Source organism: Chaetura pelagica, unplaced genomic scaffold, assembly GCF_000747805.2.
Source record: "Chaetura pelagica isolate M959 unplaced genomic scaffold, ChaPel_1.0 scaffold117, whole genome shotgun sequence".
Lineage (NCBI taxonomy): Eukaryota > Metazoa > Chordata > Aves > Apodiformes > Apodidae > Chaetura > Chaetura pelagica.
The window spans coordinates 7,789,536-7,807,414 of record NW_009954185.1 but is presented as its reverse complement, the minus strand read 5'-3'; the positions used below and the strand labels follow the sequence as shown (position 1 = coordinate 7,807,414).

At 36.9% G+C, this 17,879-nt stretch overlaps 1 protein-coding gene across 1 annotated transcript in view; it reads left to right on the top strand.

Moving 5' to 3' along the window:
- The first annotated feature begins 1,045 nt into the window (after positions 1–1,045).
- Positions 1,046–17,879, top strand: part of LRP6 (low density lipoprotein receptor-related protein 6) — a 106,531-nt gene continuing 89,697 nt past the window's right edge. Inside the window, 1 exon segment of the mRNA XM_010002976.1 lies at positions 1,046–1,431. The gene's annotated coding sequence lies outside the window, so the exon portion shown is untranslated.

Below are 17,879 nucleotides of genomic sequence, written 5' to 3'. Positions count from 1 at the left end.
ATTTTTGTTAAATTTGTGTGGTGACAGGTAGAGGAGGATTTAGGATTCCAATCATAGTATGTATCTAAATGCTGCTGAGCAGCTCTGTTGCTACGATGCCTGAGCAAACTCAGGGAAAGGTAGAAATGTGTTCTGATAGTGGATTTAAAAGAATGTGATTGTCTGCTTTATACAATTATATTTTTTTAACTTTAAGTAGGAATGAGGTGGGAATTTTCATCATGCTATATATAGCTTGTTGTTAAAGACACTTAAACAGCCGTATCACATTTGAGAAACTCTGTTTTCATGGTTACTACTTTTCATTAGCCAGCTTGGGTGTTCTATACGAAAAATATACAGACTGTGCAAACCAAAAGAGTAAGTAATAAAGCATATAAAATAAAGGCTTTGTATTGGACAACTAAACAGTGATAGAACTGAGTTAGAAAGAACTCAGTGTTGTCTGTCCCTGTAGATTTATATTTCTCCTTAGCTCCCCATGCCAACATCAACACTCTAAAACAACACTCATCTCATGTTGTGCAAATAATTTTGTTTGTATATATTATATGTAAAATGTCTGAAATATGTAATTTTGAACACACAGATGGCTTTGATACCTTGACATGAATGATGTTTTTATGGCAGTGTGGTGTGTATTACTAAATTCTAGCAAATAAACCCCAAACTTGAATCTTTACTTAGGTGGGCTTTACCCTTGTATTTCAGATTCTTATTTAAGCATCCTTCTCTACAGAAGTGTCATTCAAGCACTTAAAGCCTCAATTTTCTTTGTTCTCTGCCTACTTCTTTAACCTTATTTTGAAAATGCACAGCCCAGAGTAATGACCTACCCATCACAAAGTTGCCATCTTGAGTTATAGCACTGTTGAAAGGCTTAGAGTTGGTGCTTTTTTGTCCAACTTAAAATTGTCCCCCCACCTTTTAAAATGTTTTAAACAAATTTTTAAATTACTGTTTGTGGCCTGATGTACCATCATAGTGCAAGTGTTAATGAATCTGTCTGCCCCCCCCCTTATTTCTCCCATGTAAAGCTGCCCCGCTGTTGCTGTACGCGAACCGACGTGATCTGCGACTGGTGGATGCTGCGAATGGGAAGGAGAACGCCACAGTGATCGTGGGTGGCTTGGAGGACGCAGCAGCAGTGGACTTCGTGTTTTTGAAGGGGTTGATATACTGGAGTGATGTAAGCGAAGAAGCTATTAAACGAACAGAATTCAATAAATCTGGGAGTGTACAAAATGTGGTCATTTCTGGACTTCTGTCACCTGATGGGCTGGCATGTGACTGGCTGGGAGAGAAATTGTACTGGACAGATTCTGAAACAAATCGGATTGAAGTTTCTAATTTAGATGGATCACTGAGAAAGGTTTTGTTTTGGCAAGAATTGGATCAACCCAGAGCAATTGCCTTAGATCCCGCAAGAGGGTAAGTCTTCTTTAAAACAAAATAACTACACATATTAAAATTGTTTGTTGAATGTTTTTAAGTGACTGATCTACTGTTAATAAGTTATCCTAAGCCATTTTGCATTATTTGCTTCTCTTTGTATTAGAGTGAGTGGAAAACTATTTGCACTTTTAGAAAAACTGGGAAACATCAGACATTTTTTAAAAGTACTAGAAACTTATTTTGGTGGTAGTGCAGAAGAAATGGAGAAGTTGTAAAGTAAAATCCAATATAATCTGCTTGAAAGGCCATCAGCTGCCTGTGTGTTGGCTTATGCCTCTGCAGGGTTAAGTTGTGGAATTTTTCGTACCTTTTTTGTTGTTTATATTTATGCTTTATTGAAACAGCAGAAGAAATGGAAGAAATCAATATACTGTGTTAATAACAACTTGAGACATATTTCAACACTTTAACCAGAAAATGTACAGAAGAGTTCCTCTCCCCACCTCCCAGGTGGCTTTTTAAAAGTCCTGTGTTTTGGCCTAGCCCATCCTAGAACAAGTCTAATTGTTCTCAGCTCTCATTTCAGTCCCTGGATGTGACTTGCAGTATAATCTTTTTGTTCTGTTCTTGGACAAAGCTATAGTTGCCAGAAATGCTAAATTCAGTGGTGGTTTTGGTGATGTTATGTAAATGGATAGCTTGAGGTTACCCTGTAGGTAGTCATCTGTGATAAAGCAACTGGTCTCTTGAAGTGAAAGGCTGATGGAATATTCCTGATGCTGTGTAAACTTTTAATAGTTTTTAAAAATCTGTAGTCTAGATCTTATTTATACTATCCTTTTTTTTTCCTGAACAAGCAAACAAATTATTTTACTGCCATTTCAAGTATTTTATTCAGTCAACTTTTTTTGGGAAAAAATCAATGGATTTTTTTCTTAGGAAAGATGAGGGCTGCAGCTGCTCTATGTTAGAATTTGTTGAACTTGCATGATCGAGTCTTTTCCTCCAAAAGAAGAAACTTTGTAAAACATTGCTTATTTTATGAGCTTTATAGAAATACTGTATCTTGAATATTTTATTCCATGATTTTAATAGGTCTTTGATAATATGGAAAGATGTAACAGGAAAAAATGGAAAGAAAGCAGGAAAGATATTTCTTTTACTTCCAGCTTTGGAAATCCGAGAAGGATGGATTTATGCTTTTCCCCATTTCTTTACAATGTATAACTTGGCACCAATGATAGCATTAGTTTTATTTTATTAGATTCTAAAATTATTTAGGTATGCAAGAAAAGATGTAACACGAATGCACCTTCCGCATACCATCTGAAAACTTAAGGACAAAAGGGAGGAAAAGCAGAGTCAAAGTCTTTTTCATTTGGCATGTAGGAGAGAGACAGGGATTCTCATTAGGAATAACACACTTGTCAAGCTAGTTGTTCTTTTTTTAGAAGGCTATTTTTATTTTCCAAATGTGTGCAGTAACATGCTCAGGGATCAAAACTAGGTGATTGTGTACTTTTGCACTCTTTCGTAATGCTTTGCGCAAAGAGGAAACTACCAGAAGAAAAATGAAATAGATCAAAGGTAAAGTGAACTCATAACTTTTTCCATAGTGATGATCTGTTGAAGTAGTAGGAGTGAATTTGTCTGTATGCCTACGTTTAAAACAAAGCAAGTGGAACAAAAAACTCTTTAACACCAAACCTCCTTCCCCAACAAACAAAAAAACCCAAACAAAACAAAGAAAAACCTACAACTATAGTTGAAGGATAAAATCTTTTTCCTTCTAAGTCTTTGTGGAGTTCACTTTCTGTTGTTACATGAAGGGTATGTTTTAGGAAGTTAATATAGTAACTTTCTGTCTTGCAGAAATTGCAAAATTGCAGTTCTCTGATGCAGTTCTATGGCAGAAAACCTCTTAGCTTTTAATGAAACTGTTTACATTTCTGAACTTCCTCCAAAGCTTGAAACATAGGTGGAAGGGTGCATCAGCACAGGGATAGAAATAAGAAATAAGTAAAATCCCCAAACTGTTCCTGTATGCATGCTTCTTTCACTAATATTCACATTTTTTCAGCCCTGTAAATGTCTTTTGGTTTCACAATGTTGCCTGGCAGACAGTGGCAGAAATAAGCTATAAAAGGATCTCAGAACAGTTAATACAATCTGAAACTTGGAAAAGCAAAACCATTCTCATTTTCCTGCAGTCTGATCCATCTCCTGTTATGCTCAGTTGATGGTTATTTCAGATGCAGTTTTATAAACTCTTGCAATTAATGAAAAGAAATTATTTAGCAAGAAAACTTACAGTGAGGTCATAATTTAGTTTGTCATTCAAGTTTCTTTGTAGTTAATCTAAAGTAGGTTACAAGAAGTATATCACAATCAAGTTGATATGAGTACCAAACTATTGTCTGTTCTGTGCTTGTGTGTATATGTATATTTTTATATGTATCTTACTGGAAATGTGAGAATGCCTACTTTGAAATGAAACGTTAAGAACAGTATAAGCTAGCGCATATGCAGTAAGGAATAATGCATTTTCTTGGCAGTGTCCCATGTAGAAAAAACTAAATTTTCCATCAAGACTCTGGTCTTTTTTGCAACCTGTCTGTTGTAAGATACTAGTTGGTCATTCTCTGAAGGTCACTATGCAGTGTTGTTTTGATAGTTCAAAGGAATATGATTGGACTCTTTCAGAACATGTTATAGCAACAGTAGTAGTAATTAAAGAATAACTGGTTGGGGTAGCCTTTGCTACCACTGCCCAAACTATCTGTTAATTGTGTGTGAGGTTATATGTATAATTGAAATACTGGAGTAGAAGTTAGACTTGGTTCCTTTGTTTGTTATCAATAATGAGAAATGCAATACTTGTACAAACGGAAAATATTTCTTAGTTGGTAACTGAGACACAGCAGCTAAGTCGAATTTTTTCTCTGGTATTTTTGTCTAGGAAGCCTCAGGAATCTATAAAGTGTCTAGACTCATCTTACTTGCCATGTTCTATGAGGAGGTTTGAGCTTCTCATTTTTCTCATCCATACAGTTGTCTTGATACTCAAGGAAATATTATATGTATACCAGGAGAGAGGATCAGGGACCTCAGATGAAGAGAAGGAGAATGGGGTGCTTGTTCAGCATTCTTTTGAAGTGAGCCAGAGGGTTTCAGGGCAGTTTCAGGAAGGCTTCCGGATCCTAGTCATCTTTTCTGAAACTGTTTATTTCTGACCTTTGTTAAACATGAGACCCTCTTAATAAGATGAGCAGATAGGAATAGCACATAGTCTGGCACTGTAATCTTGACTTCTTTGCTGGGGAAGGCCCAGGTGTTAGACCATCAAGTGCAGGGGAACACCAGATTTAGGAACCCCTCACATGAAAGTAAGGAAAGTAGAAAAGAGGTTTTTCTGCTATAGCACTTGAGATGGGGAAAGAAAATGGCATATCTTTTCAGATTCGTGAGCCAGTACTGCTTGAAAATGCAGTATTGTGTATTTGCACTGCCATTTTCCAATCTTTTGTGCTCAAGGAAAAGACTTCATTATCATCATTACAGTTCCCCAAAAAGTACCCTTTAGACAGCTTGATCAGCTTTCTTCATAAGAAGCACTATCAAAATGAACTGGCTTTTCTCACTTTTAGATGTATTGCTCACCACAAAGGGAATTTAAGGGCTTCCTAGAAGTGCTGACAAATTGCTTACTTTTTGGACATGTTTTAAATCAAGGGATTCTATAGAAATACCTTAATTGTAAAGTTCTTGTAAAGCTTTTGGGTTGTAAAGGTTTTAAGTTAGTGAATGGAATTAGAGTTCAAAGAACTATAACACTTTTTATGACACCTGAAGCTGATTTCTGGATGAAGTGCTTTGCATGCTGAAGAAGATCTTCAGATTTAATGTATACCCCTCCCCAGCAGACTCTTACCTTATTCTTCTCATGCAAAACTTTTCTTTCTTTATAGACCTACTACTTTTGTGTCTTTGAAAGTTGGAAATATGTGTCTGAGCATGTCAAGCACAAGAACAATTGTAGTACGAGCCTTATATCTGTATATCATAACAAAAGATTCATGGGAACTGGTAGTATTTGTTGCTGAGTATACTACAGCAAAAGGAAAATGAACAGTTCTACTAGCAGTTATGTTATCTTTGATTTGGTGAAAAAAATATTTAAAATTAAAAATGTCGTAATTTCTTTGTAAATTTACCTAAAAGTAAAGGAGTTTTTGTTTGCATGTAAGTTACTATTATATAAAGTGGAACCTTAGATCATAGAATTATCAAACCATCAAGATTGGAAAAGACCTTCAAGATCATCAAGTCCAACCGTCCACCCTACAACCCCTGACCACTAGACCGTCTCATGAAACAGCACATCCACCTGTTTTTGGAACACCTCCTAAAATAATGCAAATAACAAAAGGCTTTGCTTCAGAATTTCTTGCTTAATGTCACCTCTGACCAATTTGCTTCTGGCTGAAAATCCTTCTGCTGCTTCTCTGATGATAGCAGATTAGTACACTCAGCTAATTGCTTGCTGTATAGCCTGGTTTGTTCAGTAGGACGTTAATTTCGAGTTCTTATAGGTGACTTATATTCAAGTGTTAAGCTGATACAGAATCTGCAAGCTGCTGTGGTGTTAGCACATAGTTTTATAAAGTGTATTTAATCTTTCCTCACCTAAAGAGGCTCTGTTGATCAGAAGATGCTCTTTATTGCAAAATACATCACTACATTCTGGTAGCAGCTAGAATAAACAACCCCAAAGATACTTTGTTGTGTGACTTAAAGATAATGATGCTAGCACAGATTACAATAGTATTGCACAGGTTGTCCTGATGACACTACAGCAATAGGAGCCTGTCTTGGCTCTTGAGCTGCAGGTAGCTTTTGGAAGTTTTAAAATGCAGCACCAGTGTCTCTGGAAGCTGGATAAACCTAGCAGGGGGACTATTAAGTGACCTGAATCTCTAGGCATGGGAGACTACAAATCAGAGAAGATTGCCTAGGCCAGGATTATACTGCATGATTCAAAATCCAACAGCATGCAAAGCAGGGCTTCACCCTGCAAGAGGCTAGCACGGCATCTGAAATGTCCTTACCACCTTCTGGCCCAGAACTACTATAACTCCCTCTGCTTCTGAAGTTGATGTTTGGGGTTTGGCTCATGGTCCTGTGAAGAACTTTGTGGCTTCTGGGATCAAGATCAGATACTATTCACTTACTGCAAAAGCACAGAATATTAACTCTAGGATTTTTTTTGTTTTGTTTTAATCTCATTGACAGCCTCTTCATTTTGAAAGGTTCTTACAAAATTTTGCAAGATTTGTTTTGAGATTTGTAATGTATAGTTCAAGTGATGCTGATTTCCAGTCTAATGATAGAATATTTCCATGTGGCTAGATGCTAAAATTGTAAAGGTGTTATTTTATTGCACAGCTCAAAATCTTAATTTCTTCTCTCTTTTCACCTCACCTGAAGGAGGAGGTGAAGGAAGGTAACCAGAAACGCACGTATTTAAAACAGAGTGAAGGCTTGGAGAGGTGTAAATCTTGCTATGCTGGTTTTAGGTGTTACTGCCATTGACTGCCTATCCTTACCCAGAGGTTGCCAGGAACTCAGAGGAACGTATTCACTAATGTATTTTCTTTAATTTTCAAGTGTTTTACCTAGTTTTCACTTTGTGGAAGGAGATGGGAGACATTTGGCTTGTTCGAAATCGAAGTCGAGTGCACAGAATTGATATGTGAAGGGCAAACATTTTTCTTATAAACTCAGATATCTTTAAATGTTAGATACTTTCAGCTGTAGGCAAGTTTGAAAATAGCCTTTCGTTCCTACTTTCTTGGTTGAGTGCTTGGGCTAGAAAACAAGACTGCAGACTGAATCAGTTGAGGGCTGTGCTTTCCCTTCTGCCAACTTTACTATGAATAAAGTAGTAGCATCTTGAAACACTGCAGAGTTTGTCAAAACACCAAGTTAATTGGCCTTTTTTCAATTCGAGTCTTCTTTTTCAGACTTGTTCTGGTGCGACATATGAATTAGGTATGTTAAACAGTAGTCTGTTGACTAGGTGACATTGAAGAGAATGATATGGCCTGTACCTTAACATTTACCTGAGTGCTGCAGTGATAATTATTAAAATTATTAAATTGTATGCAATTTGCTGTAAAGTATCAATGTACACTTCAGATATTTGCATGCAGTGTTTTTTTAATAAGTTGGAACTAAGTATTTAAACCGAGGTAGTAATTTTTTGTCTCTGTGAATAACCTCTGTTGATGAGTCTCTGGGCATTTTTCTGTTTATCTGCATTTTCAGTCCCTGCAATTATAACTTAGCATCTAAGTCTAGACTATGAAGACCTGTTGCATTTAAAAAAAAAAATTAATTGTGAACGAACAAGTTTTCTCTGACAACATTTTGAATTAAGGTTTATGCTGAGTGAACACAAGGAAAACGATTTTTAAAATCCTGATTTTAGACTTCAGGTAAAAATTACTAGCTAGATGTTAATTAAAAAACGCTTGTTCATGCACTTTTAAAAATTAAAATAATTCTAAACCAACTTTTAATAACTATTAACAGGAACTCAAAGGGGCCATATTAATTTACAACAGAGAGGTATAATCTGATATATTGTTCATTCTGCATTCTTGCTTGACAAGTTCAAAGTAGCATTGCCTTAAGGAAGCAGAGTGGCTTAAAAGGAACATCCATACTTTTCCTGGGGAAGGGGCCAGACTAAAAAGTCCCAAAAAATAATCCTTCTCTCTCCCCAGACATAACTTACATAACTTGACACTGTGTCAGGAAAGAAATACTTCAGGATCCATAACATCTAATAAGACCTGTAGGAGAGAGTTTGATAGTTGACTAAAAACATTGCAGCTAACTCAGCTGAATAGTTGCAACTTGCTGTGATAAACTGTTTTAATACTTAATAAAAATAAATAGTTTTGTTTGTAGTCTCTTTACTATTCAAAGGCAGGCTATTTTAAAGGGGGTTTTTTGGAGATGATGGTGAGCAAGCCCTACAGACAATGTGTGTTGAAGCAGATCAGTATCAAACAGATTTATTGGCAAAATTAGTCTTTAGGGAATACAGGTCATTGCAGTGTGCTTTTAACCATCTTCTTCCCTTTCTAAATAAGCTTCACTGTCCAAAACACACTTCTTGCCTAACCTGAGATCATACAGTTCTTACCTCAATGTATCAGCCAATACATTGTACGCCTAACAAGTGCATTTACAGGAGGAACGTACCATGTAGACTCAGCCTGAGTATCAGTAAGTAAGAGCGTGGTAGAATCTGGTGTTACAGTTCTTGAGTCTGCTTGTTCATAGGCTTGTGTTGTGTGCAGATGGAAGGAGGAATGCTGGAGGAAAAAATCTTGTTTTCTTGATTTAAAGTCAAGACACGGTCAGCTGGTTGTGGGCTGACTTCCTTCCCTGCAGTGTTTTGGGAAGTGACTGAAATGTGTCCATTTTAGAGTTTAAAGTTTGGTCCAGACGTAAGCATTCTATCTGCATTACAGAAAATAGAGCAAAAAGTTGCCTTTGTTTGCCTAGAGGAAGTAGACTGGCTTATGTTGTTGACAAAAAAATATTGATTTATGGCTTATTTCTTGAAGAAATCTGATAAATCCACTTGCTAGCATGATTTGAAATGGACCAATAATAATAATTAAATATACTATGGATTAACTCTGTTTAAAAAATGAAAATCATAGCACTCAGCTGTATGAAAGTTCTACGTGATTACAAAGAAAAATATCTACAGAAGAACTATCTTTATTTGGCTTCATTCCTGGAAAAAACCCAGAACTATCCCTGTGGAGAATGAATTTCAGTACTGTCTTCTCTGTAAAGCAGTCAGGTGCAATGTCACAGGATTAACACCTTGTACAGAGGACCTGAAGCAAATTCAGCTTTTACAGTGCAGCTAGTAAGAAAGGAGGATGTACCAAGGGACATAAATTGCAAGGTGGCCTAATAAGATACCTGCATAAGTGTTTCTAGAACTTGTGTGGTGACCCCAGGAAAGGAGAAGACCTTTCACATTGGGTGAAAGGGTTTTCACTTGGGCCTGTAGCTGAAGCGGTACAGTTCTACCTTTTGGGATATGCATATTAAACACCTGAGCAAATAAAAAGTTGCTTTGGATTTCTGCTTGATGCCTGGAGAATTATTCCTTTTAACTCTGTTGTTTTACTGCAGCCTCTCTGTAGAATTGCTGGTATGCCCATTTGTTTGGTATAAGATGCCCCCTTCCAGGCTGTTTTTAAAACATTTAGACCAATAGTGGGTGTTCCATAATAAAATAAAGCAATAAAAAAATCTGAGTCTTCTCTGTGGGGAGCAGAAGTCACTTCATATGGGCCAATGGTGCTGTTCCAAAGTAATATTCTAGGTTTTAAATATTGTGCTTTAAATGCATATGTGTGGGTGAGAATGTATATGTAATATGTATTTGTGGTGTCTATGTCTAGTTAGTTGTGTCTTATATTTGAAATATGCTGATTGTGTTGTACCTTAAAACCTAAAAAGCTAGCCAAGCCCCAAAGCATGCCCCCCCCAACCTAAAAGCTACCACACCCAACAACTCAAACTCCTATAAATGTGGAGATCTTTTTTTTTCTTTCAACTGATGAGTAGAAATATAAATAACAGTAACATGTTTTCTGGACCTTAATGCTTTAATTAGGATCCTTCTAACACCTCTCTCTTAAAAAGAAGAAACAAAAATGTCAGCATCCATGCTGGGTCTCTCGTTCCCTGCCCCCATTCTTTCCCCAGAGTTGTTTAACACATACTTTACATTTTCATTTCTCATGGGAACCATGTAGTTTCTCACTTTTACATCTTAATTTCATGTTTCAGCATACAGTATTACTTGTATTATGTTTTCTCTGTCATTTCAAACAAGAATTGGTAAAGATAGGAGATTATGTGACTAAGAACACTGTTAAGTCAGATTTTTTTCTAAATAAATCTTATGTAAGTGTGAAATTTATTTTTCTTCTTTAAAGGATAAGTATTATCTCTGCTGTAGCAGGTTGTTAAAAATTACCCCAAAATTCAAGAAAGCTGTCTTACAATTTAAGCTTGCATAATTATTTTGCTGTGTATTGTAGTGATCCTTAGAAACGTCTTCAATTCTTGAGTAGAAGGTTCTTTTAGTAAAAGTGCATTCATTTGTTGTAGAATAAAGTTGTATCTTACATAATTGACTAACTTCTGAAATAAAAGATGCTGGTTTTATATTTTAGTTTCAGCATGCAATTTTCTTGTGTACATTAAATTTTTCCTGTGAAGTACGTTTAGATCTGGATATAAGCATGGTTAGTCTGAGGTAAAAATTAAGTGAGGGGATGGAAATTGTTCAAGAGGTACATACAATTTTCTAAAGTAGTAGGCTCCAGTAGATCTCAAACTGTAAAAAGATCCTGGAAGAATGCTTGCAGATGAGTAAAAGAAAACTTGTTTATTTCTTACTGTAAATACTTGAAATGTGATGGCGTTTGTGCAGTCAGTAATCCAGAGTTGTCTGGTTTTATTGTGCCTATGTCTGTTGGTAAACTGGTGCTTCACCTGATCATGAGATCTCACATTAATGTTCTGTTAACTGTATATAGTACAGGTTGTACTGTGCTTTCCTGATCAAACAATTTGGTGTTTTATTGTGATAGCCAGACATGCTACTTTAAACAGCATTTCATAATGTGCTTATTGTGGCCAGAAGCGATGGCTGGAGTTTCTGACTGAGAATTTCTGTTGGCCCTTGGACATGCATAAAAGTGGTGGCTGGACTGAGGAGGATTGCTGGATGTGGTGCTCAAGCCAGCACTCGATGAGCTGGCAGGCACAGAACGGCTTGGCTATGTAGTCAATAGCCAAACCAGAGATTTGTTTTAGTAAAGATCTGATCAGTGCTCATAACCACTAAAAGCTTTAGCATAAAATAAATTATATAGTCCTAATCAACATTTTATAGCTACAAACCAAATTTGGACTGAAAGAGATGGATACTATGAAAACATTAAAGTACAATGTGTTCTTGAGGTTTGACAGAAATTTGTTACTTAACTAGAGAAGAATTGTCTGCTTGCATTAAAATGTTCTTCTATTTCAAAGCAGAAATGAGACTTGGAAAACTATGAGTTCCTGAACAGAGGGCTTTATATAAATATATTTGTTTTAGCCTCATTAAAACAAGTGAAATCTCACCAGTTTAAGTAGCCAGAGCATTTTTGTCCCCTGTTTACCAAGTAACTAAAGGGTAGTCATGTTGATAACTGGGTAACATGAAAAGGAGCTCCTTGCTCCCAGTCCTAAGTTCCCATGGCTGGAGCAGATTCCTTTTAAACTGTGGCCCCATGACTCTGTTAGTGCATGTTCAGCCTCCTCTGTATCCCCCTTCATATAAAATGAATACCCTCAGCTGGTCTCACACAGATAATTAGCTAATTATGGTTTAAAAAAGTCAGGATGTAGAGGGTAGCTGTGCATTGGCTTTTAAATGTTCAGCAGGACATATCTGAAATGGAGTCAAACAATGACCAGGAAAAAGACTCAGTGAGTTTTGAGTTCTGATAGGCTTTATGGTCATCCAGGGCCTGTGCAGATAGAGTGACAGCAGTCTTTCCATTTTCTTCAGTGAAAATAGGATTACAGATGCCAAAGGGCCACCTGCACAACAGGGTGGGAAGATTAAGATTTTTGAGCTCTGGTTTGTATTTAAGTTCTTTGTCTCTGTCACTCTTCTCCTTTTGAAGCCTGGCCCTCTGCAAACAACTGCTAGTAATCTAAAGTTGAGATCTTATGAGCTGAATTGCTCATGTGTGGCTGTGAAAGTATTAGTTGTCTTCTATGATTCTCCAAAAAACATAACATGAGACAGATTGTGGATTTATTTAGTTTGGGACTCTTGCCCCACCCACATGGTTTGTAAAATCTCCCAAAGCATCTTGCTCTCTCCCTTCATCCTCCTTACAAATGACATGTCAAATTCTCTAAGGGAGCTTTTAATATGTGGCACCCTAGAAATACATAATCTCACCCAAAACATTGAATAAAGAGATGTGGCTTTGTAGAGATTGTGGACTATATATGCCCAGAAGTGCATGCATGTGGCTGTTGGCGTATGTAAGTGTGTGTATATATATTTTATCTGTAGAGTTCATCAGTGTAAAAATTAATGGTACATACACCAAATTATCTCCAAATGAGAAGTGACTGAAATCTGTTACAGAAATCAAGCCATTAAAAACTGAATGAAGTTACAGGAAAACTCTGGGTATAGATCTTTCAGAAGCTAAAGCCTTCAGCCTTTTATCTGGTGACCCTCATAAGCATGTTACTTTTGACTGCTCTGTTGCTCTTTACAAAACTGCTTATTTAAATTAAAAATGGACTTGAAAATTTTGCAGGGCCCAGGCTACGTGCTTACAGCAGTCAGTGGTCTTGGAGCCAAGAGATTAAAGTAGCTATCAGTATTTTTTGAAGGATGAAAAGATGGAGGGGAGAGAAACTGCTTAAGACACCCTAAAAGCAACTTTATGAAAATGAGAATTAAAATTTGTTGCACTGTGGAAAGCTGCCTGACAGCTCGTCTGTAGACTAGGAGAAGTCCTATATTTAAAATTATATGAAGGGAAAGAAAATGATCCTGAAAAACGAAATAGGCTTAAAGAGAACACTCTGAAATCAAGTAGAAGGTCATCTACAGAAGTTACTTGATACTTAACCTTGATGTGAGTGCTGCCTGTCATATCACAGATTAATAAGTCTAATCTTAGGCTCCTGCTCGTGAATTATTTGGCATAAGACTCTTCTATTGTTGATTTTCAAGGCTGAGTTTGTTTAAGGTTTGTCATTCCTGAATTCACAATTGCCTGTTCAAATAAGGGAAAAAAATTCTTCATGCCAATGAAAGAATCTGCAGAGACAGTTAGCTATAAAGTAAATTGATGAAGTTAATATATTTTAAAGAAAAATTCATTTTGTACTAATGGAAAAATCAGTAATATTCTGAAAATAGTTGTACTCAGTGATTTTTCTGCATTAAAAGGGATAGTTAGAAGCAAATATTTGCATTTTGAAGTGGAGGAAGATGAGACTTTAAAAAAATGTTTTTCAAGATTATCTAATTGTGCCTGCCTTCTCTCTCTCTCTCTCTCCCTCTCCACAATATTTGGCCCCGCTACATACACGTTCTAGTTTTGCAACTGTCAGTTTTTCAAAGTATGCTTTACACTCAACTTTTTGAGGGAATGTACATGATGTAAACATCAAGGATATCATCTGGGGCTGTAGCTTTTAAGCATTTTTCATTCTGAAGTTCTGTTTTCCAAAGTATCTTCAAGATGGTTCTTAGAACCTGTCTTGTGAATGGCCTGTTTATTTCAGGTTGGCTTGTTTTGGTAGACTGTGAAGCTTGGACAGATAAAATCACAGCATTAATAGTTATTTTTGCCATAGTAGTGTTGAGTATGCTGTTTAGGTAGAGAACAGTGGTTTTGCACAAAGAGAGTTCTTGGCATTCCATTGCCCAGACTTACATCATTGGTTTTTTTTAGTGCAGGACCTAGATGTTGCATAAAACTTATTTTTAGGAACTGCTGAGTATTAGCTTCAAATGTTTTCTTTTGAGATGGCAAAGGGTAAGAGGTAACTTAATCTGTGTTTTTTTTTTCCCTGTTAAATAAGGAAAAACAAAAATTAAACTTAAAACAGTGTGAGGGGGGATGACTACTCTCCCCTCTGTAAGTATATGCCAAATCTGCTTCATAAAATGAAGTTTTGCTGAGAATTTGAAAAATGTTCTAGCTAGGTATTGAGAACAAGTATCAGGTTAATTCTATGCTTGATATAATTTTTGTTATTTTTAGTGAGAATAATGCCTACCTTTTTCTCTTGCATGTAAATCATCTTGGCAAATACATCGTTCTCATGAATGATGAAACTTGCCATTTTCATCATTCCTTGTTGCTTCTAGGTAAGTTTCCTTTGGTGTGACCATGGTCAAGAAGTTCACATGAATGTAACCCAGAGCTTGTCAAACATATGTTCAGTGAGTGCTTGAGTAATGTCTTTCTGATGGAAAAGTTCTGGCCCCTTTTTTAGAAACAATAAGAAAAATCCATGGGAACAGTTAGCCTTTTTATGACTGGCTTTGAAGATGTACATGACTGATTTTTTTCATTTCAGCCTATCCCTCTGGAATTGTGAAGTCACTAAGTTCTGGCTTCTATTTTCTCAGCACTGTCAAGAGCTGCGTGTTAATCTCCACAGGGATAGTGAGGTGTTTTCTTTGCATGGCTAACTGTAGAATTTTCGGTCCTTAAAAATAAAAAGTAAAATAATGCTCCAAACTCATAACATGATACAAACAATTGTTGTACCCTGGTATTCAGCTAACAAGTTGTAGGCAAACTATGTGCAGAGAAAACTTTTTGACCTTACATAATTTTATTTCACTCAGAATTATCCTGTTTTGTGTAACTGAAGACAATACTGTTTTAAGGTATTTGTGTTTCTATGCATGAGTAGAAATAATGTAAGATAATGAAGTGGTAATTTATGGTCTGGTGCAATCTCCACCTAGACATTTGTGGGCTGAGTTATGCAATTCTCATGCCCTATTATATAGTTAATTTGATTACAACACTTGTTTCAGCAATAGGAACTGTTGACAAGAATGGCCATGCCCGATTTTGTTTCAGAGCTTATTTATTTGAGCTCTTTTTCATGGATAGATTTCTTTCCCTCTTTATGACTTAAAGTGCTTGAAGTTTTTCTCAAAACCTTAAAATCTCTGTGGTGAGCTGGTGAATTCACAGACAGTAGTGGGCAAAGGCAGCATTCTGGTTTGGGGCATAGAGTTGCTCTTCAGCAAGAGTAACTGAAGTTTAATAGTGGAAGACTTCTATGTGTTCCTTCAGAATTCAATTTTATTTTAGTCTTGGTCTCTTTTTCAAAGATTTGACAATTTAAAGTTTCTATCTAGCACTATATTAACTGTTGAAGTGGGAAGGTATGACATTGGAGTGTAATGATAGGAAGTTCTAACTTAAATAAAAATGACTGGTAGTGAGGACAACATGGCTTGATAAAATGTCTTCCACAAAAAACCCATGTAAACACCAGGCTCTGTTTTTCTCCTTTCTACTGCTTCTTTAGAAACAAGATGTTCTACTATTATTCTCGTTATCAGAAGCAAAGTTGGTTTCATATGTCAAAAAAAAGAGGCAAACTTTTTTGTTTTGCCAGCCACTTTATTAAGAGTTGCTCTGCTTTTTCAGCCTTTAATCTGCATTGTACTGTTGTGTTTGTGTCACTTTTGACATGTTTCCAAGCACACTGGATGCATTTGTTTAGAGAAGCCGTTCTTTTATTTTTCTTTGTGTCTCTTCAGAAGCACAAGAGTGGGCAAAACATGTCAGCAGTAGTAAGCTGAATGATCCCACAAACTCTTGTCGCTGTCAGAAGAAAAATACCATTCAATTGAACTGGCATTTTAATAGTAACACTGTGTGTATTCAGTTATAAAATTGTTTTCCTTAGTCTGTGGTGATTTCCAAGGTGACTGAGCGGAGTAAAGATAATGTACTGGAATATATAAGAGACTTAGGTAGATGTTATGTTAATAATTAGCTTATTTTTGCATAGAAGCAGCCAAGTAGAATACTGTGTGAGTGGCGGAATAATTGTGTGAATAACCTGTACACCAACACATGGAATGGTAGCTGCTAGGCTGGAGCCAAAGTCCACTTGGAGGCATCTGTTGTCTTGTGCACTTGGTCGTCAGGCGAGAAGTAGAGGTTGTGTGTGCGCCCATGGCACAGAACTGCTTGACTGACTCTCTGTAGCGATGTGGAACTTGCTGCATAGCTTCACGTAGGAGATGGCCAAATCTGGTCTGCATAGGCTGGAGGAAGCCTGTTCTAAATGCTCATGTCCACAGGCTCAGGTCAAGTGGCTGGTGTTGTGGTCTAGTCATCTCCTTATGTGAAGAAAGCTCCACAGGCACTCCAGCTGAGGAAGCGGTGGCAGGTTGCATGGGGTCTGTGGTGGCATGACAGTGCCACAGGTCATATGACTGGGTTGTGTTACATAGTCGTGGATGTTTTCCAAACTTCGACCATGGTGAGAGCTGCATAGTGAGAAGATGCTTACTCTGCAGAAGGCTATCAATGTTGCAGAACATAAAGGTGGTTGTTGTGGAGTATGTGTGGCCTTGTTTATCAGGGAAATATTTCTGCTCTGACTTTAAGTGTATAGATGATGGTCTAAAAATCCCAACGCTGCATAAAGCCTAAAATAGGCAATCACTTAGGGGAGTGTTTAATTGATGGTTTGTCACCTGTAAGGGCATGAGCTCTGAGTTTTCAGTATAGTTAAGGTCTAACTGTAGCCTGGAGAATGGTGATAGCGGGAAGTCAAGAAAACTGGACATTTTAGCTGACAGTCAGGTGCTATTTAATTTTAAGTTGCATAGTTAAATAGGCGATTTCTCAAAGGGAGGGTTTCTGTAGGTGGGTGAAATTAATGATTTGTGTATCACTGAGCAAATATGCTTTTTACTGCAACATTTTTCAAGGGATGGGTGACTGAGGATTTGGTTTCTGATTCTTCATTGTAAAGTGTGCTGTGGTCTTGGGGTTTTTTTGGTCTTGTTTTGGTGATAAATCTTAGGCAAATCACTATTCTTTTTCAAGACACTGGGTGTTATTTAGCTGGTTTGTGAGCACAGCACAGTTCTCTCTTTTTCCTCTTTCCACTCCAGATGCCTGCTGGAAGAGGTACTGAAATTCCATCTGCCCAAATGTTGTAGGCCTCAGCTAACACTCTGCCAGCTTTTTGTGACTGTGTTTTAAAACATATGAAGCAGCAGTTGTATTGTTGCATGTCCAGTGTAACAGCACTGCTTGTCAAACAATTTAGATAAATTAAAAGGGGAAAAGCAAAAATTTGTTTAAAAATCTAGAATAAATGTAAACACTTTCAGGAACTCTTTGGGGCATGCTGAGACAGAGTCAAGGAAAACTTGTGATAAAAGCACTCCTTTCAATTCCTGCATTCCCCAATGCAAGAAACATAGTGGTAATGTGCCACTTACCTGTTTATAAAGAAACAGAGGTACTGACCTGCCTTCTGATTTGAGGAGTTGAATTATATAAACTAAATCAAATGATGAAGTAAGAGCTAATGCTTTAGTTAAAGGATTGTCAGTTAATTGAAGTTGGTTTGGAATTAGCTGACAGTTTATTTTTTTAGAAAACACTGATTCATCAAAATAGAAGTATTTTGTGGAAACATTTGTTTTGACAACTTTTCATCAGGCAGTCATCCATGTTCACATGTTTGGAGTCTTGAGCTTCCAGCTCTATTGCAATCATCCTGTGGTAACTAACTGTATACTGGTAAAATGGTTGAGGATTTTCAGCTGTGGTAGTGTTGTGATTCTCTCGGTG